Source organism: Pan troglodytes, chromosome 20, assembly GCF_028858775.2.
Source record: "Pan troglodytes isolate AG18354 chromosome 20, NHGRI_mPanTro3-v2.0_pri, whole genome shotgun sequence".
NCBI classification, from domain to species: domain Eukaryota; kingdom Metazoa; phylum Chordata; class Mammalia; order Primates; family Hominidae; genus Pan; species Pan troglodytes.
Genome location: NC_072418.2, coordinates 42,790,352 through 42,817,139, shown reverse-complemented (window position 1 = coordinate 42,817,139; position 26,788 = coordinate 42,790,352). Strand labels below are relative to the sequence as shown.

Here is a 26,788-nt window from a genome sequence, read left to right as displayed (position 1 = left end):
AAAAATACAAAAGGTAAATGAGACCAAAAGCTGATTCTTTGAAAAGATAAATAAAATTAATGGACCATTAGTGATATTAACCAAAAAAGAAGAGAGAAGACCCAAATAAGCTCAATTAGAAATAAGATGGGAGATATTTTGACCAGTATGACAGAAATACAAAAAGATCACTCAAGGCTGCCATGAACACCTTTCTGTGCGTAAACTAGAAAACCTAGAGGAGATGGACAAATTCCTGGAAATATACAACCTTCTTAGATTAAACCAGGAAGAATTAGAAACTCTGAAAAGACCAATAACAAGCAGCAAGATTGAAATCCTAATTTTAAAATTGCCAACAAAAAAGTCCAGGACCAGACGGATTCACAGCTGAATTCTATCAGACATTCAAAGAAGAATTGGTACGAATTGTATTGATAAGATAGGAGGAAATCCTCCCTAAATCATTCTGTGAAGCCAGTATCACCCTAATACCAAAACCAAGAAAGGACACAACAAAAAAAGAAAAGTACAGACCAATATCACTGATGAATATACATGCAAAAATTCTTAACAAAATACTAGTTAACCAAATCCAACAGCTTATCAGAAAGGTAATCCACCATGATCAGACGAAACCCACTGCATCCCTGCATGCCAAAAAATGCAATCATGGTTTAACATACACAAATCAATAAATGTGATATGCCACATAAACAGAATTAGAAACAAAAATCACATTATCATCTCAATAGATGCAGAAAAAGCATTTGACAAAATCCAGCACCCCTTTATGATTACAACCCTCAGCATAATAGTCATAGAAGAGACATACCTTAAAGTAATAAAAGCCATCTATGACAAACCCACAGCCAATATAATACTGAACGGGAAAAAGTTGAAAGCATTCCCTCTGAGAACTGGAACAAGACAATGGTGCCCACTCTCACCACTTCTATTCAACATAGAACTGGAAGCCCTAGCCAGAACAATCAGACAAGAGAAAGAAATAAAGGGCATCCAAATCAGTAAAGACTAAGTCAAACTGTCGCTGTTTGCTGATGCTAAGATTGTATACCTAGAAAACTTTAAAGACTCCTCCAAAAAGCTCCTAGAACTGAAAAATAAATTCAGCAAAATTTCAGGAGACAAAATTAGTGTTCACAAACTAGTAGTTCTGCTATACACCAACAGCAACTAACTGAGAAACAAATCAAGAACTCAACCCCTTTTACAATAGCTACAAAAATAAAATAAATAAAATACTTAGGAATATACCTCACCAAGGAGGTGAGAGACCTCTGCAAGGAAAACTACAAAACACTGCTGAAAGAGATTGTTGATGACACAAACAAATGGAAACACATCCCATGCTCTAGCATCCCATGTGAAAATTTCAACATTGTGAAAATGACCATACTGCCAAAAGCAATCTACAAATTCAATGCAATTCCCATCAAAATACCACCATCATTCTTCACAGAACTAGGAAAAACAATCCTAAAATTCATATGGAACCAAAAAAGAGTCCACATACCAAAGCAAGACTCAGCAAAAAGAGCAAATCTGGAGGCATCGCATTGCCTGACTTCAAGCTATACTGTTAATATAAGGTCATAGTCACCAAAACAATATGGCACTGGTACAAAGATAGGCACATAGACCAATAGAACAGAATAGAAACCCCAGAAATAAAGTCAAATAGTTACTTCCAGCTGATCTTTGACAAAGTAAACAAAAATATAAAGTGGGGAAAGGACACCCTATTCAACAAATGGTGCTGGGATAATTGGCAAGCTACATGTAGAAGAATGAAACTGGATCCTCATCTCCCACCTCATAGAAAAATCAGCTCAAGATGGATGAAGGACTTAAATCTAAGACCTGAAACTATAAAAATTCTAGAAGATAACATCAGAAAAATCTTTCTGGACATTGGCTTAGGCAAAGGCCTCATGACCAATAACTCTAAAATAAATGCAACAAAAGCAAAAAGATAAATAGATGGGACTTAATTAAACTAAAAAGCTTCTGCACAGCAGAAGAAACAATCAGGAGAGTAAACACACAACCCACAGAGTGGCAGAAAATCTTTGCAACCTTTACATCCAACAAAGAACTAATATCCAGAATCTACAAGGAACTCAAACAAATGATCATGAATAAATCAAACAGTCCTATCAAAAAGTGGGCCAAGGACCTGAACAGAAAATTCTCAAAAGAATATAAACAAATGGCCAATAAACACATGAAAAAATGCTCAGCATCACTAACGACCAGAGAAATGCAAATCAAAACCACAATGCAATACCACCTTACTCCCGCAAGAATGGCCAAAATAAAAAAATAAATAAATAAATAGTAGATGTTGGTGGGGATGCGTTGAAAAGGGAACACTTTTACACTGCTGGTGGGAATGTAAACTAGTACAACCACTATGGAAAACAGTGTGGAGAGTCCTTCAGGAAACTAAAAGTAGAACTACCATTTGATCCAGCAATCCCACTACTGGGTATCTACCCCGAGGAAAATAAGTCATTATTTTAAAAAGATACTTGCACACACACGTTTATGGCAGCACAATTTGCAATTGCAAAATATATAAAACCAGCTCAAATGCCCATCAATCAACGAGTGGATAAAGAAATTGTGGTGTATATGTATACCATGGAATACTACTCAGCCATAAAAAGGAACAAACTATTGGCATTCGCAGCAACCCGGATAAAATTGGAGACCATTATTCTAAGTGAAGTAACTCAGGAATGGAAAACCAAACACTGTATGTTATCATTCATAAGTGGGAGCTAAGCTATGAGGATGCAAAGGCATAAGAATGATACAATGGACTTATGCAAAGGCATAAGAATGATACGATGGTTTTTTTTGTATGTCAAAGATATAATTAATATTTGGATAGTGAATTACAAGATTTTCATCAGAACAAAGGTCAGCTCAGCTGGTAAACACTGTCACACTCGTAATGACAGCCTGCCCACACTCTGCATCTGTTCCCCAGAATGTTCCCTCACTTGTTCTACTGACTGAACTTTCCCACCCAGCTGAAAATCCATTTTTGTTTCATTTTCTCTTCTAGCCATAAAACTATTAATAGATTCAAATGAAATGCATAGTCCAGACATAGCTTGCCACTCAATCAACTGATAATTCCTGAGAAATACTCTCTGGTTTGAATTGCAGGAAGAAGTTACAGGAAGAGATATTTATTTCTTAGAAATGGAGTTATCGAGCATCTGCTGTGAGCCAGACACTTAGTAGTAAACACAAAGCTGCTGTCAGTGAACTGGCAGACAATGAGAAGTGGCCACGCTATGGCTATTCTGTGAGAGTAGAGGCATGGGGTTGTCCTGTCAGTCATGTGAAGAGTGTGATGGAAAGACAAAGGACAGGAATCACACTGATGTTTCTGTATAAAAGAAAGGAAGGGAGGGAGGGAAGCAGAAAGGGAATAAATGCGGATCTTCTTAAAAGAAAACACCGGTTATCACTACATGGCATAAAACCATGGCACTGAAAGTTATGCATTCAATGAACATTTATTGAGCACTTACCTTGTGACAGGCAATTTATGTGGTGCAGGGATGTTCCAGGATAGAGAGGTGACTGAGCAAACCCACCTTGCTGTATAGAGTGTTAGAACATCGCTGGAGGAACAAGAAAAACAGAACACAAAATAGAAAGAGTGCTCTGTAACAAGAAGCATGGTTGCTGGGTTCCAAACTGTGATTAAATTTTTCAAAAATTTTAACTGTATTATGACCTTTATTTTTAAAATGTTCATACAAATCATTTAAGTAATATAATACCTTCTTGTGTGTAAAATTCAAACATTACAGATTTATACTTTGACCTCATTTCTTCTAAACCCAGTGTCCGCCCTACAAGGAATGCCTTCTTTTGACATTTTCTAGTGCATTTATGAACGTTTGTGTGTACTTATGAGATCAACTTTATTTTTTTGTCTTTAAAATAATTGGTCTCATATTATGCATGTTTTCTTCATGCCTTTTCATACTACAGCATTTCTTGAAGATATAGCCATGCCAGTACTGATAATTTTGTTTTTCTTTTATATATAGTCTATATACTGGCTACTTAATTAAAAACTATACTGTAAAAAATTTCGAATGTTTGCAAAAGTAGAGAACTGTCATCCCCAGATTATTTTAAAGCAAATCCCAGATATTATATAATTTCATACACAAAACCTAAAGTTTTTCAGGGGAACAGTGTGTGCTTGGAAAGATGTAGTTGAAAAGAAAGACTGAAAGCAAGTCGTAGGGCATAATGGATTTCTGAAGAAATAGTTGCAAACAGCAGAAGTATGGGCTATTGTGCAGAGGATATGGAAGTCAAAGAAGATCAATCTCTCTGGATCACTGAAAGGATTGCTGGAATACCTGAGAAGTAAATAACATCAACATCTTTATCCACAGCTTACTAGGTGGCCAGACGCCCTGAACTGATATTTCTTCCCCAGTTCAGATGAATAACTGGGATATTACTCAAAATTCTATTGCATATCTGTTGCAAGGAAAAGCAGTTCCTCTTTCCCTTCTGTGGTAATTTCTTACAAGCTACAGTTCTGGGCAGGGTGTGAGGGTGGTTGCCTAGAATGGGGTTTCCAAAGCTCCTTAATTGTGGCCTCTGACCCTTTTCATTGCTTCCATGTCCATATCCAGAGTCAAAACAATGTGGCAACAATGTCCCTGCTACCCGTGAGTTAAAAAGGCACAGCCTTCAATAATCTCAGGTCACACAGAAAAGGGAAGAGGGAGATTTTATGGGATGAAAATATGAAAATTTCTACTGTGAATGCTTTACTGAGAGTTGTGGGTGTGTGGAAGAGAGACCCTAGGGCCATGGTACCTGAGATGCTCATGGGGTAGGGGGGTAGGGGGTGTGGATGCTAGAACATTGTGACCCTCTGTGAGCATGTGATGGTGTCTGATGAGAGTAAACTCTGCTAAAAATGATGTGACTTTAGACGGGATGTGTATGGCCCTCCAGGATATGGGTGGGTGTGTAAGTGATTGTAATCAGGTGACTGTGTTTTGTCTTCATGACTGTGATGTGAGTGTGTGTGTGAGCACAGCCGGACCAGTGCATGAGCATCTTTATATGCACAGTGAGCAGGTGTGTGTGACTCAGTGAGTGGCACGGCTCTGTGTGACTGTGAGTGTGTGTGCTGGAATGTGACTGGGTGTTGAACTGGGGAAAAAAAAAAAGAAAAGAAAAGTATCTGTTCTCTGTTTTGTCTTTTCTCGCCTTTTGTTGTTGTTTTAAGACAGGTCTCACTCTGACATTCAGGCTGGGGTGGTGTGGCACCATCTGGGCTCACTGCAACCTCTGGCTCCTGGGCTCAGGTGATCCTCCCAGCTCAGTATCCTGAGTAGCTGGTACTGCATACCAGCTGTGCAGACCTCACCTAAGGGACCAGTACCCCCATAGTCTGTATTCCTCTTCCCCACACTTATTGGAAAGAGACACCTATGGATCATACATTCTGCCTTTAAATTGTTCTTTTTGCCTTTAAAGATTCTGGGACAGCACTGACCTTGATCCTCAGGATGATCCGGGGGAGAGGTAGAGAATGTCCTTGCATGAACCTGCCCCACGCTAAGCCCTTTGGCTCTACCAGGTGAGGGCTGCTCTCATCTGTCTGTCCCACACCTGGACTCCAGCAATACTCTCTCCTTTCTCTTGATGTCCATGTGAATCAAAGTTTCAGAGACACTGTTTCTCCTGCAGATTCCAGGAGAAAGGTGACATTGGTTTTTTCTTTGTTTTTTAAACGTTTATTTTATGTTCAGGGGTACATGTGCAGGGAAACTCGTGTCATGGGGGTTTGCGGTAAAGATTATTTCACATCCAGGTACTAAGCCTAGTACCCAATAGTTATTTTTTCTGCTCCTGTCTCACCTTTTACCCTCCACCCTTAAGTAGGCCTCAGTGTGTGTTGTTTCCCTCTTGGTATCCATGGGCCTCATCATTTAGCTCACACTTCTAAGTGAGAACATGCAGTATTTTGTTTTTCATTTCCACATTGGTTCACTAAGGTTAATGACCTCCAACTCCATCCATGTTCCTGCAAAAGTCATAATCTCATTCTTTTTTGAGGCTGCATAGTATTCTATGGTGTATATGTACCACATTTTCTCTATCCAGTCTGTCCTTTATGGGCTTTTAGGTTGATTCCATGTTTTTGCTATTGTGCATACTGTTGTAATAAACATTCGTGTGCACGTTTTTATGGTAGAATGATTTATATTCTTCTGGGTATATACTCAGTGATGGGATAGCTGGGTTGAATGGTAGTTCTATTTTAGCCATTCAAGGAACCATCACATTTCTTTACACAATGATTAAACTAATTTACACTGCCACCAAAAATGTGTAAGTGTTCCCTTTTCTTCACAAACTTGCCAGTTTCTGTTATTTTTTGACTTTTGAATACTAGCCATTCTGACTGGTGAGAGATGGTATCTCATGGTGGTTTTGATTTGCATTTTTCTAACGTTCAGGGCTGTTGAGCTTCCTTTCATATGCTTGTTGGCCACATGTATGTCTTCTTTTAAGAAGTATCTGTTCCTGTTCTTTGTTTACTTTTTTCGAGACAGCCTGGTCTGACACCCAGGCTGAAGTGCAGTGGTGAAATCTCGTCTCACTGCAACCTCTGCCTGGGCTCAGGCGATCCTCCCAGCTCACCTTCCGGAGTCCCTGAGATTACAGGTGCCTGAGACAAGACTCAGCTAATTTTTCTATTTTTCATAGAGATAGGGTTTTGCCATGTTGCCAAAGCTGGTCTTGAACTTCTGGACTCAAGCAATCCAACTGCCTTAGCCACCCAAATTGCTGGAATTACAAGCATGAGCCACTGCGCCCAGCACTTTGCCCACTTTTTAATGGGGTTGTTTGTTCTTTTCTTGTAAAGTTGTTAAAGTTCCTTATAGAAGCTAGATATTAGACAATTTTCAGATACATAATTTGCAAATATTTTCTCCTATTCTGTAGGTTGTCGGTTGACTCTGTTGATAGGTTCTGTTGCTGTGCAGAAGCTCTTTAGTTTAAATTGATCCATTTGTCCATTTTTGCTTTTCTTGTGATTGCTTTTGGCATCTTTGTCATGAATCTTTTGCCTATTTCTACATTCGGAATGGTACTGCCTAGGTAGACTTCCAGGGTTTTTATAGTTTTGGGTTTTACATTTAAGTCTTTAACCCATCTTCAGTTGATTTTTCTATATAATGCAAGAAAGTGGTTCAGGTTCAATCATCTGCATGTGGCTAGCTAGTTATCCAAAAATTACTTCCATTGCTTGTTTGGTCAACTTTGTCAAAGATCAGATGGCTGTAGGTGTGGGACCTTACTTCTTGCCTCTCTCTTCTGTTCCATTGGTCTATGTGTCTGTTTTTATGCAAGTACTATGCTGTTAGGTTACTCTGGCCCTATAGTGCAGCTTGAAGTTGGGTAATGTGATGCTTCTAGCCTTGTTCTTTTTGCTTTGGAATATCTTTTTTATTCAACCCACTCAGTTCCATATTCATTTTAAAATAGATTTTTCTAATTCTGTGAAGAATGTTATTGACAGTTCAATAGGAATACCATTGAATCTGTACATTTCTTTGGGCAATGTGGTTGTTTTAATGATAGTTATTCTTGCTATCCATGAGCATGGAATGTTTTTCCATTTGTTTGGGTCATCTCTACTCTTTTAAGCAGTGTTTTGTAATTCTCATTGTAACAATCTTTCACCTCCCGGTTAGCTGTATTCCTAGATATTCTATTCTTTTTATGGAAATTGTGAATGGAATTGCATTCTTGATTTGGCCCTGTGGTTCGCTGTCTTTGGCATGTAGGAATTCTAGTGATTTTTGCACATTGATTTTGTATCCTGAAACTTTGCGAAAGTTGTTTACCAGCTTAACGATCGTTTGGGTGGAAACTGTGAGGTTTTCCAGATATAGAATCATATCTCTAAACATGGATGGTTTAACCTCGTTCTCTATTTGGATGCCATTTGTTTCCTTCTCTTGCTGAACTCTCTGGCCGGTACTTCAAATACTATGCTGAATAAAAGTGGTGATAGAAGGCATTGCAGAAATTGTGGTTTGAAAATCCAAATTCAATTCCTGCTCCACATATCATGCATATTTTGAGCTGCAATTTATCAAAGACAAAACAAAACAAAAAATTTATCTCCTAATTCTGTTTTATTAGCTCCTCACTTGCAAATACAGGCCTAGAAGCACCAGTGCTCAGCACCACGGACAGCACCCCAGAGGAAACAGCTTTGGTGGACTTAGGCATCAAGGACATTTTCAAAGACTAGATTTATTCTTTGGGGGCTTTCAGCAAAAACTGAAAAGCCCTCCAGACCTTTCAGAAGGCAAGGCTTTAGAGTCCAAGGATAACCTTCTGTGTTTCGAGCAATGCTATATTTAGTGGGAATGCTGTATTTAGTGACTTTAGGTTGAGGAGCATGAAAAAGATGTTGAGTAGGTCCCCAGAGGCAAATCAAAACTTGCTTGTTGAACATTGCTTCCTGGTCTCTATGTGTTATCTTTTTATCTGAGACATCACTCCTGGCTACCATGAGCACAGGATAGTAGGTAGTATAAAGATAGTGTAACAAATGGCCTATGTGAACTGAACTGAGCTGGTGAATATCAGTTAAGAAAAGGCAGTCACTGTGTGTTTGTCTAGCACAGGCAACATGTAGGACCCTGTAGGTTATTCAAATGCAATTGGAATCATCCAGGGACATATGATATGAAATTAAACTCATGTTCTGCTCAGAAATTCATGGGTTCTGGCCAGGCGCAGTGGCTCACGCCTGTAATCCCAGCACTTTGGGAAGCCAAGGTGGGTGTATCACCTGAGGTCAGTAATTCGAGACCAACCTGGCCAACATGGTGAAACCCCTTCTCTACTAAAAATACAAAAATTAGGCGGACATGGTGACAGATGCCTCTAATCCCAGCTACTTGGGAGGTTGAGGCAGGAGAATTGCTTGAAACTGGAAGGTGGAGGTTGCAGTGACCCAAGATCACACCACTGCACTCTAGCCTGGGCAACAAGAGTGAAACTCCATCTCAAAAAAAAAAAAAAACTTCATGGGTTATGGGTTCCAAGATAGTCTTAATCCACTCTGAGCAAGAATTGCCTAATTGCCCAAAAATGACTTCCATGCTGGTGAGGAGGCCTATGCTCCATCATCAAAACAGAGAAGTGACCAAAACTGTGAGTGGGATGATACAAGGAGGTTAGTATACCTAACAAGAACCTGAGACTTTCCAGTGAGAGGGGAGAAAATTTCAGCTTATACTGGAAAGAAACAAAAAAGAGAGGCATGAATATATTATTTACTGTGCATTGACACCTCAAGGTAACTGGATGTTAGGTTAAAGGAGGGAAAGGAGAGAGGCATACCTATGGGTAAGGTTGCTGTTGAACAAGCTGCGGCAATGAACATGGGAAGACAGGATGAGGATGATCAAAATGCCACCTGATATGGGCCCTGCTGACAAAGAGGCTATTTGATGAGACCCTCTTCAATCTGCATTGTTTGGCTTTTAGGTAATTTGCTGTTTATCTTCTAAGTGGTTCTCATTTTGTGCTATGAACCAGGTGACCACAGCTCTTGTATTGAGAAAAGGGCTGTCATTGTGTCATCTTGGTAGGAGTTCCAAGAAACTGACAACAGATGGTGGAGCCAATTGTTGCAGGGAACCATTTTCAGAGAAGAGGAAAATAGGGTCCAATAATGTGGACGAGTGACTGCTGCCTATTTTCTTTTTTGTTCTTGTTTGTTTTTATTTGTTTCTTTGTTTTAATCTCTATTCATGGTTAATGTGCTAGCACAGTTTCTTTCATTGGATGTAAGTCTTGCATATCAACTCAAGGAAGATCACTTAGTCCAACTTAATGAAAAATATATCCTTTAAGTACTTATGGAAACACAAGCGGCACATGTTAAGACAGTATTTTTGGATAAGGCCATGCTGGTTTGAGCAGATGTAACAAGAGTGAGAACCCTGGCTGAATTTTCGTGGATAGCTCCAGTAGAGCTATTGGTGACCCATCTTGCTTTCAGGGTGCTGTTTATTATTTTTTGCCCTTCTAAAATAGGTGTGTCCACTGCATTTTCCTATATCTGTTTCAGTCTTGTATGTTTGATTTGTATAGGGGAAGTAATGTATTCATTTAATGCATATGTTGAGAGAAAGTGCACCTGATAATTTGTAGTCACCTCATGGACACCAGATCCTGATTAAATGATAAGACTCTAAACTTCAATCTGAGCCTGTTTCTGTAATCATATTGCATTCAGTGGTTCCTTACAGGATAGTGTTTTTGGAACGTGGAAAGCATTTAAGCCACTGAGGAATGAGTGGGAATAGTTGCCAAAAATGCTCCCTCATGACAACAGGTCAAAATAACCACAGCTTATGGAATCCCCACCCTTTGATTTGGGCTGTCTGTATAGCTCACTTTGATCAATATAATGTCACAGTACTGATACTGTGTGCCTTTCAAAGCTAGGTCTTATGATGCCTTGCACTTTCTTCCTGAGCCTTTTGGAAGGCTTTCTTTAGTGGAAGCCAATCATCATTCATTAAGTCTAAGAATCATGAGACTCTCACGATTTGAGAAAATTCAAGGCATGAATGGGGAGGTGAAGTAGGGAATAAAATAACCAGCCAGCCCCCAGGTGTTCATCCAGCTCTAGTGCTGGGTCAGGCATCAGTGAAGCATCCTCTGGAATCCCAGCCTGAAAGATGCTTCAGAAATCATGACTTTCACCACATGACCTACCTCTCACATGAGTCCAGTTAACTGAGAAAGGTCAGAATAAATGACTGCTCTAAGCCAACATGTGGAGGTTTGCTGTGCTGCAATGCCTAGTGAAACAGCAGCAAAGCAAGGTCTGCTCACTGTGTCCATGTGTATGAATTCTGTCCATCCCAACAATAAACTACATATTTTCTGGACTTAAACCATGACCATTTGTTTCCAAATAGAAATCTAAGGATTCTGCCACATACATCAGAAAAAACTCACAATTATCTTTAAACATCAACATTTGAGGTTCTTTAAGAGAAATTTTTGGGCTCCTGTGATTCTCTAACTATTGTTTGGATTAAAATTTTCATGTCAGAAATGTGTCTCTTTTTAAAGGTCCTGCATGGCAGTCTTTACAGACCAAAGCACCATGTTTATGCACAATAAATATCCTGAGAACAATGGAAGGAATTAGGAAATTCCACCAGATTGTCCTCAAGTTACCAAATTTCTTCCCTGAGGTACACTTGTGTGGCTGTAAACAGCTACCTAACATTTCAGTGCAGTGAGTCATCTGAGATTGAGTAAGGATTTTGTTTCAGAGTCTCTGATGTCAACAATGTGATATAGAAGGATGCTGTACCTAATGTCTTCTCAGACATTCCAGGGACCTTGTCACTCACTCCTGAAGTCACACGAAGGTTTATCCTTTTTGATTTCTTGATGCCTCTCATAGAATTCCTTGGGCACTCCTGGGAATGACCACTTTCTCTTTCTCCCTTAAAGCAAGAACCAAACAAATCCTCGGTAGTTTGGTGATGTTTTAATGACCAAGTGTAGCAGAAACAGTGAGGAGAGATCATGCTGTTAGTGGGCTCTGGAAATCCTATGGTCACATAGAAAGAGGGATTCCTCAACAATGAGGAGTGTGATCATCTGCCTCAACTGCAGACAGACATTGAGGTCAGGGAGACATCTCTCCACACTTGCACCATCTTCACAGAACATGGTGGGAGTTATGGACAAAGCTGCAACCGTGTTGGCTATTTATTATTACCTACAAAAGGAAAAATGCGTTAGAAAGACAGTATGCCACCAAACAAGTTTTCAGCCTCCTCTTTACTCTGTCCTAGTACCTACAACATCCCATGAGAAAACTCCTAGTTATATAACTGAACTCAAAACACACACTTCTGTTTGCAGATCAACTTTTGTACCTATTTGAGACAGTTGTTTGCTTTATTTCTAATTTTTCCTCTCATACTTCCAGCAAGGCTAGTCTGTGTTTGCTCAGCCTCCCCTTTAGCCTGGAAAACCCCCATGGCTAGTGACTTTGTTTCATGAACTTGAATCCCTGCATCTTGTACAGGGGTCCACACAGGATTAATGCTAGACTATATTTGTTGAATGCATATCTTTCAGTTTTATGAACTCTGACTGCCACTCACTGCTGATGGCCCAGTTTCTCTTTGGAGTTACCTAGATCTGGGCTGGTGGTGGCCAAGAATAAATTTCAAGTGTTTTTGGAAAGGTAGAATCGGACAAGTGTTGCAAAACATAAGATATCATTTTAAACAGCTTCTAAGCATAGATAAAGATCCCTCACTTGAATCTGAATAAAATGTGAATCTTTTGGCATTTGCCCTACACATTAGAAAGAGCCAGAACATTTGCACATATTCTTTATTACTAAGGCTGTAAAGTAACCTTCTAGGTGTCAATTTGTTAAATTTAAAATGCACACATTTTTGAACCTGTTATTTCATTTCTTTCTGATTATTTTTCAACATAAGTAAGAGAGGTGGATAATGACAAAAGAATTTACTAGAAATCTTATTACAGCACCATCTGTGACAGCAAAATATTGGAAATAACCTCAGTGCCCATCAAAAGAGTCAAGGTCAATAATTTTGGGTAATTGTTCTAATGCAACATTATGCAATCTTTAAAAATTGAGGCAGCACCATTAATAGAAGATGTCTTCAAGATATATATTTTTAACAACAAATTAACTCAGTTCCTAAAGTGTAATGTGTAGAGCAACGTATACTAGGAATTTCTTAAAAACAAATGAAATTATAGATCTATATGCTTCCATAAGCAAAGATTTCCTGTGGAGGGAGAACAGAGCACTGGTAATGTTCTCAGGAGTAAGATTGGGTCCAGGAATGAGAAAGACTTAATTTTTGATTGACTAAAACAATTTTATTTTTATGAATATTGTATTCATTCAGCGAAGTGAAAAATTGAAATAACAGCATAAGTGGAAATGACCACAATGGGAAAAGATAGAGGAGATTCTCCACCTTGGGGGAAATGCGAGGTGAGCTGATACTGACCCTGGTCAGATTTGGGAAAAGAGCTGAGGATGATGGCGCAAGCAGAGCGTTTTGATGAAAAGCCCAAAGCAAAACTAGTTATGGGAGGTGGGTCCAGAGGGACTACTGGGGCCAAGCCAGGGAGAGCTGCCTCCTGCTCTGGGAGCCCATGGAAGGCTGGGTACTGGGAGCTCCTAGGCCACTCACCTGGTATTCATTGTCCAGCACCAAGATGCTCAGATCAAATGGCTTGCCATCCTAAAAGGGCACATCGTGGCATCTCCTCTCACACTTCCAGGCCCTACACACATGGCTGCCAATGGCCAGACAATGGCCAAAGTGCACTCAGAAATGGAAGGCGATGTCTGAGTCCTCATTTGTCCCAGTGTAGAATTCCACCTGCAGCTCTGGGTCATTGCTGAGGGCAAAGCACATAGAGTGTTGGGCAAGCCCCTCCCCCACGTGGGGCACACACTCAACACACACACATCCCTTCCCCCCTTTCCCCAAAGAAGAAAGCAGGCTCCCTGGTGATACTGCAGGACTGGTTTCTGTGGGGCTGTTTTAGCAACTCATTCCCCCAGGTGGGGACATGCTCTGTCACTCATCACAAGATGGAAACTGAGCCACAGTCACTGACCTGAGCTATTACTTGTCCATTCTTTGAAAAGTCTATGCCCCTTGATAATGAGCCACACCCCCAATCCTTGAGTGTCCTCCTCCCCTAGGCCACATGACTGGGCCAGAGTGCAGCCACTGCAGGTTTCATGCCTGGTGCTGGAGGGTCTCCAGGACCCGCAACTGAATGGCGCCTTTATCATGCCAACTAGACATTTCCACATCACTCACATGAGGCCACTTCCTGAGTAAATATTCTCCCTTCTTTTCCACCTCTGTGCCATGGACCATGGAGTACTCACAAAAAAGGGAGGATCGGTGTCCCTCTGATTGTCATGGTAGAACCAATGGACAAGGACACAGGCATTGTGTGGGGCACCTGCTAGGCGACTGAGAGTGGGTGAGAGGGGCCCGGCCAGGTGTGGCCTCCCCTTTTCTAACAGATTCCCATGATGCAGAAGGTTAGAAATCAACAGGCAAACAGTGAGGACTTCTCTTTTTCACCCTATCACAGTCAGAACTCCATATTCCTGAAGACATGAGGGTCCCATAGTTAGAAACAAGGATTCAGGAGCCAGGCTGCCTGGATTCCACTCCTGATTCTGCCTCTTACTGGAAGTGCCATCTTAGATCTATTACTTGAATGCTGCCTACCTTAGTTTCCCAGGTACAAGGAGGATTATTTAAAACTCTTATTTTTCTTTGCTTTCTTTACTTTTTTACTTTTTTGTCTTTATTAGAAATTCTTACTTTGTAGAGTGATTTTAGTAACAGAGGAGTTAATATGTGTAAAATCTTTAGCCTAATCCCTGGCACGTACAGGGCTTGTTGGGGGTGACCTAACAGTATGGATTGGGTCCTTGTGGAATATTGACCTGAGATCAATTTCAACTCTGAAACTGTGAAAACTAGACTTGAGGATGTAACAGCGGAGAAATTCACTCCAGTAAGAAGCAACACTTGTTGAAAGAGAGAGGGAAATTGAAAAAGAACAGAAAACCCCTGTGTGTGGGATGCATGTGCATCACAGTCACCAAGGGCAATAGACGTCCTTCCCAGAAGTTGTAAAAATCTTGAGGACACAGCTCCAGCACTTGGACAAATGAAAAGTGTGGGTCAGGGAAGTAATTAGAGAGAACCTACAAGTGTATAATTTTTCTTCCTTTTTGAAACATGATCTCACTCTGTTACCCAGGCTGACATGCAGTTGTGCACCGATAGCTCACTGAAGCCTCGAACTCCTGTGCTGAAGGGATCCTCATGCCTTGGCCTCCTGAGTACCTGTGATGAAAGAGGCCTGCCACAATGCCTGTCTGATACTTACAGTTTTTGTAAACACAGCATCTCACTATATTGCCCAGGCTGGTCTCAAATCTCTGGCCTCAAGTTATTTTCCCATCTTTGCTTGACAAAGTGCTGGGATTATGGGCATGAGCCAGTGAACCCAGCTACTCTGATGATTAATATCCACTGTAAACTCTGTCTGAACTGAGGCTACACTTGTTCCTTCCTGGTTTAGGGTGATTTAGTATCCGAAACCACAGACTCTAATGCTCTTCCTTAGAGAGCCAGGATCTGCAAACTCTCCAGACCCACAATAAGAAGGGCAGGCTTTGGTGGGGGACAGGAAGAGACATGAGGCTGAAAGACATGAGATGGTGGTCACTGTGTGCAGAACCTACCTGAGGAAACATCACTCCTATGATCCGCATTCCTCTTTCCCACTCTGCTTGGGAAGAGGCATCTAGAGAGCATGCATTCTGCTCTCATTAATGCTCACAAATGAGTCATTGATAACTCACAGTCCCCAAGATTCACACCAGTTCTGCCACCTGGCATCCACATTGACACACATGGGAAGATGCACAGCTGCTTCATCAGAGGCCCTGCTGTGTGAGGAGGAAACTTGACATGCACAGAAAGCCACATGCATGTTCCCAGTTCAACATCCAGTCATATCCCAGCACTCACACACACCCATAGTCACACAGAGTCACCCCACTCACTGAGTCACAAATGCCTGCTCGCTGTGCCTATAAAGATGCTCATGCATTGGTCTGGCCTTGCTCACACACACACTCACATCACAGTCAGGAAGACAAAACACAGTCACCCTTTTACCCTCAGGCACATCCCACCCATCCTGGTGGGCTCTCCACCTCCCACCTAAAGTCACATCATCTCAGCAGAGTTCACTCTCATCAGACACCATCACACCCTCACAGAAGGTTACACTGGTCCAGGGTCCACATCTGACAACATGCAACGTCTCAGACACCATAGCCCCAGGGTATCAGAAACAGACTCAGTCACAACCACACTTGTTTGCAAGCCTGTGTCTGTGATGCAGCAGAAATGACGGTGGGGAAGACACCAGGGGGAGGAAGGGGTCACCAGGGAAATGCACAGACAAGGATGATGGAGTGAGAATGAGGTGAGGGGTTGTGAAGTCCAGCCCCCATGCCTCTCATTAAGCCTTCTCTCCACTGTGCAGAATGTACATTTCCTAATTTTCCTAATTTGTGCAATGGTAAAAATAGTGAGGATTTTGGTGAAAATCATTTGCCCTGGGAGGTAACACTTCTTTTGTTCTACAGATATTCTGGCAGAACACTGGTCTTGATCCTAAGCAGGACCTATGGAGGGAGGTAGAGAAAGCCCTTGTGTCCCCCTGATCCCACACTGGTCCCCTTGGCTTTGCCAGGTGAGGGTCGTTCCCATCTGCCTCTCACACACCTGGGCTCTACCCACACCCTTTTCTTTTCTCTGAGTGTCCATGGGAATCCAAATTTTCAGAGTCACCCTTTCTCCTGCAAATTTGTGGAGAAAGTTGAGATTCTTAAGTCTAGTGATTGGTTATTTGTTTCTTAGTTCCAGACCTGTGTGACGACAGGTGCAGGTGCAGGTGATTGGACTTGAGTCACAATGCAGTCTTCTTCACCTGGGGTGGAGGACTCAGGACCCTTCCTCAAGTTCTTTTCGTGATGAAAGGAAGCATCCTTAAAACCTATATTAGAATTCAAATGTGGAGTGAATTAGGATTTCCTCCCATCCTTCATTCCTTCTCCCTCTTATTTCATTTTTCTCTTCACTTTTTTTTTGTCAAGGAATTCAAACCATTTTTAGAAACAATTGATACCAGTGCCAAAGAGCTGTATATTATGATGAGTAACCTCTTTAATGAACTGCCATAATATTTTCCACAGCAGCCATGTTATCTTACCCTCCAAAGAGCAATGTTCAAGGGTTCCAGTTTATTTATGTCCTCACACTTCTTAGTTTTCATTTTTTTAAATAATAGCTATTCTAGTGAGTGTGAAGTGGTATCTCATGATGATTTTGATTTTCATTGCCCTAATGACTCATGACGTTGGTTATCTTTTCATATGCCTATTGGTCCTATGTCTGTCACTTAATTTTAATTTTTGTGGGTACATAGTTGGTGTGCACATTTAATGGGTACATAAGGAATGATACAGGCATGCAAATAATCGCATCATGGAGAATGGGGCATCCATCCCCTCAAACATTTATTCTTTCTGTTGCTAACAATCCAATGACAGTTGTTTGTGTGTTTTAAAATGTAAATGTAAGTTGCTATTGACTATAGTCACCTTGCATGCTGTCAAATAGGTAATATTATTTATTCTATCTTGTGTACCAATTAATCATCATCACCTCCCACCTCCCCCTCCACTACTTTTCCCAGCCTCTAGTAACCATTTTTCTACTGTTTGAGAATTTATGATGTTTGTCTTTCTGTGCCTGACTTATTTCACTTAAAATAATGATCTTGAGTTCCATGTGTATTGTTGCAAAGGGTAGAATCTCATTTTTTATGGCTGAATAGTACTCCGCTGTGTATATATACCACATTTTCTTTATCCATTTATCCATTGATGAAAACTTAGGTTGTTTCCAAATCTTGGCCATTGCGAGCAGTGCTGCAACTAACATAGGAGTGTAGATACCTCCTCAATATACTGATTTATCCTTTTGGGTTTATACCTGGCAATAGGATTGCTGGATTATATGATAGCTCCACTTTTAGTTTTTTGAGGAACCTCGAAACTGTTCTCCATAGTGGTTGTACTAATTTACATTCTCACCAACAGTATACAGGGTTCCCTTTCTTTTTGTCCTCTACGCCATTTGTTGTTACTTGTCCCTTGGATATAAGCCATTTTAATTGGGTGGGATGATATCTTATTGTAGATTTGATTTGCATTTCTCTGATGATTAGTGATGTTGGGCACATTTTCATATGCTTGTTTGCCATTTGTATGTCTTCTTTTTTATTTTATTTTATTTTATTATTATTATACTTTAAGTTTTAGAGTACATGTGCACAATGTGCAGGTTAGTTACATATGTATACATGTGTCATGCTGGTGTGCTGCACCCATTAACTCGTCATTTAGCATTAGGTATATCTCCTAATGCTATCCCTCCCCACTACCCCCACCCCACAACAGTCCCCAGAGTGTGATGTTCCCCTTCCTGTGTCCATGTGTTCTCATTGTTCAATTCCCACCTATGAGTGAGAATATGCGGCGTTTGGTTTTTTTTCTTGCGATAGTTTACTGAGAATGATGATTTCCAATTTCATCCATGTCCCTACAAAGGACATGAACTCATCATTTTTATGGCTGCATAGTATTCCATGGTGTATATGTGCCACATTTTCTTAATCCAGTCTATCATTGTTGGACATTTGGGTTGGTTCCAAGTCTTTGCTATTGTGAATAGTGCCACAATAAACATACGTGTGCATGTGTCTTTATAGCAGCATGATTTATAGTCCTTTGGGTATATAGCCAGTAATGGGATGGCTGGGTCAAATGGTATTTCTAGTTCTAGATCCCTGAGGAATCACCACACTGACTTCTACAAGGGTTGAACTAGTTTACAGTCCCACCAACAGTGTAAAAGTGTTCCTATTTCTCCACATCCTCTCCAGCACCTGTTGTTTCCTGACTTTTTAATGATTTGAGAAATGTCTATTCAAATCTTTTGCCCATCTTTTGATCAAATTATTAGATTTTTTCCTACAGAGTTGTTTGAGTTTATATATTCTGGTTATTAATCCTTTGTCAGGCAATTAGTTTGCAAATATTTTCTCCCATTCTGTGCGTTTTCTCTTCACTTTTTGATTGTTTCCTATGCTAGGCAGTTTTTTAACCTAACATTATCTCATTTGTTCCTTTTTTTTGCTTTGTTTGCCTGTGTTTGTGGGGTATTTCTCAAGAAATTTTTGCCAGAACAAATGTCCTCAAGATTTATCCCCATATTTTCTTCTAGTACTTTCATAGTCTGAGATCTTAGTTTGAAATCTTTACTCCATTTTGGTTTGATTTTTGTACATGAGGAGATATAGGTTTCTAGGTTCACTCTTCTGCATAGTTTCCCCTATGCCATTTATTGAAGAGACTGTCTTTTACCCAGTGTATATTCTTGGCACCTTTGTTGAAAATGAGTTCACTGTAGGTGTGTGGATTTGTTTCTGGGTTCTCTATTCCGTTCCATTGGTCTGTTTCTGTTTTTATGCCAGTACCATGCTTTTTGTTGTTGTTCTTGTTGTTGTTACTATAGCTTTGTAGTATAATTTGAAGTCAGGTAATGTGATTTCTCCAGTTTTGTTCTTTTTGCTTAGGATGGCTTTGGCTATTCTCAGTCATTTATAATTTCATATAAATTTTAGGATTGTTTTTCTACACCTGTGAAGAATGTTATTGGTATTTTCATAAAGATTGCATTGAATCTGTAGATTACTTTTGGTAGTATGGACATTTTAACAAAATTGACTCTTCTAATCCATGAACATGGAATATTTTTTTCCATTTTGGCGTCCTCTTCAATTTCTTCCATTCGTTTTTTAGACTTTTTCAGATATCTTTCAATTCTTTCCTTAAGTAACTTTCTGGGTACTTAATTTACTTTGTGGCTATTGTAAATAGGACAGCTTTTTAAATCCTTTTTCAGATTGTTCCTTGTTTGCATGTAGAAATGCTACTAATTTTTATATGTTGATTTTGTATCCTGCAACTTTACCAAATTTGTTTATCAGTTCTAGTAGTCTTTTGTGGAGTGGTTAGGTTTTTCCAAATATAAGATTATGTTATATTCCTCCTTTCCAATTTGGATGCCCTTTGTTTCTTTCTGTTGTCGAATTGGTCTAGCTAAGACTTCTGGTACTATGTTGAATGACAGTGTGAAAATGGCCATCCTTGTAGTGTTTCAGAGCTTAGACAAAAGGCTTTCAGGTTTTCCTCATTGAGTATGACACTAGCTGTGGGTTGGTCATATATGGCTTATTATTTTGAGGTATGGGCCTTCCATCACAAATTTTTTTAGGGTTTTTATTGTGAAGAAATGTTGCATTTTATCAAACAATTTTTCAGTATCAATTAAAATGATCATATGGCTTTTGTTCTTCATTCTGTTGATATGAGGTGGTATATTAATTGATTTGCATATGTTGAACCATCCATGCATTCCAGGAATAAATCCCATTTGGACATGATAAATGATCTTTCCTTCTTTTTTTTTTTATTGAGAAGAAGTCTCGCTCTGTCATCCAGGCTGGAGTGCAATGGTGCAACCTCTGCTCAGCTCACTGCAACCTCTGCCTTCTGGGTTCACATTATTCTCCTGCCTCACCCTCCCAAATAGCTGGGATTACAGGCACTCACCACTGCGCCTGGCTAATTTTGTATTTTTAGTAGAGACAGGGTTTTGCCATGTTGGCCGGGCTGGTTTCAAACCCCTGACATCAGATAATTCCTCCCCTCAGCCTCCCAAAGTGTTGGGATTACAGGCATGAGCCACCATGCCTGGTCGACCTTTTTAATGTATTGTTGAATTTGGTTTGTATGGGGAGAAGAAAGAGAGATCAGATTGTTACTGTGTCTATGTAGAAAAAGGAAGACATAAGAAACTCCATTTTTATCTGCACTAAGAAAAATTGTTCTGCTTTGAGATGCTGTTAATATGTAACCTTAGCCGCAACCCTGTGCTCACAGAAACATGTGCTGTATTGAATCAAGATTTAATGGATTTAGGGCTGTGCAGGATGTGCCTTGCTAACAATTTGTTTGCAGGCAGTATGCTTGGTAAAAGTCATCACCATTCTCCATTCTCGATTAACCAGGGACACAATGCACTGCAGAAGGCTGCAGGGACCTCTGCCCAAGAAAGCCTGGGTATTGTCCAGGTTTCACCCAACTGAGACAGCCTGAGATATGGCCTCATGGGAAGGGAAAGACCTTACAGTCCCCTAGCCTGACACCTGTAAATGGTCTGTGCTGAGGGGGATTAGTGAAAGAGGAAGGCCTCTTTGCAGTTGAGATAAGAGGAAAGCATCTGTCTCCTGCTCGTTGCTGGGAATGGAATGTCTCAATGTAAAACCTGACCATACATTCTATTTACTAAGATAGGAGAAAACCGCCCTATGGCTGGAGGTGAGACATGCTGGCAGCAATACTGCTCTGCTACTCTTTACTGCACTGAGATGTTTGTGTAAAGTTAAACATAAATCTGGCCTATGTGCACATCCAGGCACAGCACCTTTCGTTAAACTTATTTATGACACAGATTCCTTTGCTCACATGTTTTCCTGCTGACCCCCTCCCCACCATTACCCTATAGTCCTGCCACATCCCCCTCACCAAGATTGTAGAGATAGTGACCAATAAATACTGAGGGAACTCAGAGACCAGTGCTGGTGCAGGTCCTCACTTGCTGAGTGCTGGTCCCCTGAGCCCACTTTTCTTCCTCTATACTTTGTCCCTGTGTCTTATTTCCTTTTCTCAGTCTCTCATCTCCACCTTGCGAGAAATACCCACAGGTGTGGAGGGGCAGGCCCGCTTCAGGTTTGCTAGTGTTTTGTTTAGGATTTTTGCATCAATATTTATTAGAGATATTGGCCTATGGCCTATGGCCTATGGCCTATGGTTTCTCTTCCTTTTTTGGTGGGTTTTTGTGTGGTTTTGATATCAAGGTAATGCTGGCCTCTTTTAATGAGTTCAGTAATATTCCCTCCTCTGTTTTTCTGAATAGTATCAGTAAGATTGGCATTAATTTTTTCTTAAATGTTCAGTGGAATTCAGCAGTGAAGCCATCAGGTCTTGGGCTTTTCTTTATGAGGAGGCTTTATTGTGGCTTCTATTTTATTATTTATTATTCGTCTGTTCAGGCTTTTAATTTCTTCCAGGTTCAATATTGATAGGTTGTAAGTATCCAGGAATTTGTTCATTTCATCTAGATTTTCCAATTTATTGGTGTATAGTTGCTCAGAGTAGCCACTAATGATTTTTTGAATTTCTGTGGTATCAGTTGTAATGTGTCTTTTTTCATTTCTGATTTTATTTATCTATATCTTCTCTACTTTTTTCTTAGTCTGGCTAAGGTTTGCTAATTTTGTTTAAATTATCAGAAAAAACACTTTTTATTAATTTCATTTGTATCTGCTCTGATCTTTATTATTTATTTTCTTCTACTAATTTTAAGTTTGATTTGCTCTTGCTTATCTAATTCTTTAAGATGCATCATTATATCGTTGATTTGAAGCTTTTCTCTTTTTTGATGTGGGGACTTAGAGCTATAAAATTCCCTCTTTGTACTGCCCTGGCTGTATCCCATACATTTTGGTATGTTATGTTTTCATTATCATTTGTTTCAAGAAAACTTTTAATTTTCTTCTTAATTTCTTCATTGACCCACCGGTCATTCAGGTACATACTGTTTAATTTCTATGTATTTGGATAGTTTCCAAAACTCCTCTTGCTACCAATTTCTTGTTTTATTCCGTTGTGGTCAAAGAAGTGGCTTGATATTATTTCAATTTTTTTTTTTTTTGAGATGGAGTCTTGCTCTGTTGCCCAGGCTGCAGTGCAGTGGCGCCATCTCTGCTCACTGCAAGCTCCGCCTCCCAGATTCACACCATTCTCCTGCCTCAGCCTCCCGAGTAGCTGAGACTACAGGTGCCCACCACCATGCCCAGGCTAATTTTTTGTATTTTTAGTAGAGACGGGGTTTCACTGTGTTAGCCAGGATGGTCTTGATCTCTTGACCTCGTGATCCACTGGCCTCAGCCTCCCAAAGTGCTGGGATTACATATTTCAATTTTTTTTAATGTTTCAAGACTGGTTTCATGACAACATATGGTCTATCTTTGAGAATGATCTATGTGCTGAGGACAACAGTGTGTATTCTGCAGCCATTGGATGAAATGTTCTGTAAGTATCTATTAAATCCATTTCTTCTATAGTAGGGATTAACGTTCTTTGTTTGTATTGTCTGGAAGACCTGTCCAATGCTGAAAATGAAACATAGAAATCTCCAGCTATTATTGTATTGGGGCCTATCTCTCTCTTTAGCTCTAATAATATTTCCTTTATATACCTGGGTGCTCCACTCTTTGGTGTACATATATTTAAAACTGTTATATCTTCTTGCTGAGTTGATGTCTTATTCATTATATAGTGACTTTATTGTCTCTGCTTAGAGTTTTTGTCTCAAAATATATTTTGTCCAATATAAATATAGCTACACCTGTTTTGTTTCATTTCCATTAGCATGGAACATCTTTTTCTATTTCTTTATCTTCAGTATATGTGTGCCTTTATAGGTGAAGTGTGTTTCATGTAGGCAACAGATCAATTGTTTTTGTTTTTTCATCCATTCAGCCACTCTATCTGTTTTGATTGGAGAGTCTAGTCCATTTTCATTCAATGTTTTCATTGATAATTAAGTAAAGACTTAGTCCTGCCATTTTGGTGTTTGATTTCTAGTTGTATTTTGGTCTTCTCTTCCTTTGTTTCTTACTATCTTTCCTTACTGAAGATAATTTTGTCTGGCGATACAATTTAGTTTCTTGCTTTTTATGGTTTTTTTTTTTGTGAATCCTTTGTATGTTTTCTGGTTCAAGGTGACCATGAGGCTTGCAAATACTATTTTATAACCCATTATTTTAACATGATAGCTACTTAACACCCTTTACTTAAAAAAAACAAGCAACAAGAAAACTTATAGAAACTCTATACTTTAACTTCATCCCCCTGCTTTTTAACTTTTAGTTATTTCTGCCTATATCTTATTTTACTGTGTATATCTTCAAAAGTTGCAGTTATTATTATTATTATTGGTTCATTGTTTAGTCTTTCTATTTAGGAAATGAGTAGTTTACACATCACAGTTACAGTGTTATAATATTGTGTGTGTTTCCACTAAAAAATCTGCTACCAGGTGTATTGCAGCTGCATTGTATGCTATTTTTTTTCTTTGGGGCTTGCAGGATTTTTTCTTTGCTCTTGACCTTTGAAAGTTTGATTATTAAGTAGCTTGAGTTAGTCTTCTTTGGGTTAAATTGGCTTGGTGTTCTATAACCTGCTTGTACTTGGATATTGATCTCCTTTTCCAGGTTTGGGAAGTTCTCTGTTATTATTCTTTTAAATAAACTTTCTACCACTATTTCTTTCTCTACTTTTTCTTTAAGGCCAATAACTCTTAGGTTTACCTTTTTGAAGCTATTTTTCTAGATCCTATAGCCATGTTTCATGGCTTCATTGTTTTTTACTCCTTCTTCTTTTGTCTCCTCTGGCTGTGTGTTTCAAATAGCCTGTCTTCAAGCTCACTAATATTTTCTTCTGCTTGATCAATTCTGCTGTTAAAAGACGGATGCATTCTTCAGTATGCCAATTGCATTTTTGTATTTTATTTTGCTTTACGTTCTGGGATACATGTGCAGAACATGCAGGTTTGTTTCATAGGTAAACATGTGCCATTGTGGTTTGCTGCACCTATGAACCTGTCACCTATGTATTAAGCTCCACATGTATTAGCTGTTTGTCTTGATGCTCTCCCTCTCTTTGCCCCCACCAACAGGCCCCAGTGTGTATTGTTCCCCTCTCCGTGTCTATGTGTTCTAACTGTTCAGCTCCCACTTATGAGTGAGAACGTGCAGTGTTTGGTTTTCTGTTCCTATGTTAGTTTGCTGAGGATGATGGCTTTCAGCTTCATCCATGTCCCTGCAAAGGGCACGATATCATTCCTTTTTATGGCTCCATTTCTCAGCTCCAGAACTATTGTTTGAGTCCTTTTAATTATTTTAAACTTTTTGGTTAACTTACCTAATAAAATTCTGAATTCCTTCTCTGTGTTATCTTGAATTTATTTGAGTTTTCTTAAAACTGCTAAATTAAATTTCCTGTCTGAAAGGTCTCTGCTTCTCCCTGGTGCTTATTTAGTTTATTTGTGGAGATCATGCTTTCCTGGATGGTGTTGACACTAGCAGATGTTCTTCAGTGTCTGATCATTGAGTAATTAGGTATTTAGTGTGGTCTTCACTGTCTAGGCTTATTTGTACCTGTCCTTTTTTTGAAGGCATACCAGATATTCCAAACACTTGAATGTTTTGATTTAAGCTGTATCTCCTTTGGGGTGAACTAAAAACCAGTAATGTTGTGATTCTTGCAGACTCATACAGTTACCACCTTGATGATCTTGGACAAGTTCCAGGATAATTCTCTGGATTACAATGCGGAGACTTTTGCCGTTTTCCCTTTCTTTCTCCCCCCGAAAAAACAGTGTGTGTGTGTGTGTGTGTGTGTGTGTATGTGTGTGTTTTGAGACACCTAAAGCTGGGGATAGACTAATACAAGCACCATTGTGGCCACCACCACTATGACTGGGTCAGACCTGAATCCAGTATAGCACTGGATCTCACTGAAGGCCTTCTGTATCCACTTCCTGGTTGCAACCTAAGTTCACTCAAGGCCCTGGGACTCTGGAAGCAGCAGATGGCAGAGCAAGCCGGGTCTGTGTGCATTCCTTCAGGGCGGTGAGTTCCCCTAGGCCTTGGGTGGGTCCAGAGGTGCCACCTGAAAGTTGGGGACTAAAGTCAAAAACCTTAGAAGTCTGTATGGTGCTTTTATTTTACTGCAGCAGAGCTGGCACTCAAACCACAAGATGCAGTTCTTCCCACACTCCTCTTTCCAAAGGCAGTGGTCATCCCATAACCATTGCCACAATGAAGAGTATGGCCAGACTACCACAGATATTCCCTTAAGGCCCACAGTCTCTTAAGTCAACTCATAGTGAATACTGCCAGGCCTGGGACTCATTCCACAGGGCAGTGAACTCCTGTCTGGCCCAAAGCAGGTAAATAGATGTCATCCAATAACCAAGTCCCTGAATTAGGGGCCCCTAGAGCCTGCTTGGTGCTCTACTCCCTTGTGGCCATGCAGGTACCTAAGGCGCAAGATGAAGTCCCTTTTGCTTTTTTCTCTGCTTTTACCAAGCAGAAAGAGTTTTTCCTCATAGCCACCACAGCTGGTAATGTGCTGTGTCTCACCTGAAGCCAGCAGATCTTAGAAGCTCATCCAAGACCCTCAGCATAGTACCTGGGTATTGCTGATACCATCAGCAGGTGATAACTCTCCTCTCCTCAAGTGAAAGGAAGGGGTCTCTTTTAGAGCCACAGACTGTGCATCCTGGAGTTAAGTGAGGGGTAAAGCCAGCACTCCATTAGTTACCAAAGCTGCTGTCTCTGTAAGTCACCTGATCCCCTCTTCACCAGTCCATTATCTCTGGGCCCAGTTCAACCCCATGACTCACCTAAGAATTTCTGGGCTTATGGCCTAGACTGCCTTTCAAACTTACTTGAAAAACCAGAGTACTGTAGCCCTCACTGGCAAGGTTTGCAGGAATTCAAGTTTCAACCGCGGGTATCAGGGATTTTCCTCTGGCTAAGCCTGGCTTAAATGCTCCCTCCATTGGTGTGTGTCAGCTGAGTTTGTTCCAATTTGCCTTTCTTCTGTAACAGGACAGCAATGACTTCAATACCTCACAATTGCTGTGCTCTCCTCCCTCCAGTACCCCAGTACCCAGAGACTCTGTACCACATTCCTGCTGCCTGGATGAAGGAGTGGCATTGGCAATTCAAGACTGTTTTTTTCTATCTCTTCAGTGATGTAGAGTTAAAACCAGGTATCTATGAGGATTCGCCTGCTTTTAGTTTTTATGAAGGTGTTTTTCTTGTGCAGATACTTGTTAAATTTATGTCCTTG

The 26,788-nt window shown here is 40.2% G+C and overlaps 1 non-coding gene and 1 pseudogene across 1 annotated transcript; both read right to left on the bottom strand.

Moving 5' to 3' along the window:
• Window positions 1-9,914: 9,914 nt before the first annotated feature.
• On the bottom strand, window positions 9,915-10,085 carry LOC107969619 (small ribosomal subunit protein uS14-like; annotated as a pseudogene).
• Window positions 10,086-11,592: 1,507 nt separating this feature from the next.
• Window positions 11,593-26,519, bottom strand: LOC100610441 (uncharacterized). Its single transcript, XR_002940690.3, has 4 exons — window positions 26,382-26,519; window positions 16,601-16,728; window positions 13,311-13,521; window positions 11,593-11,842 (listed from the first exon to the last, which is right to left on the bottom strand). It is a non-coding gene; the product is annotated as an uncharacterized LOC100610441 (transcript).
• Window positions 26,520-26,788: the final 269 nt, after the last annotated feature.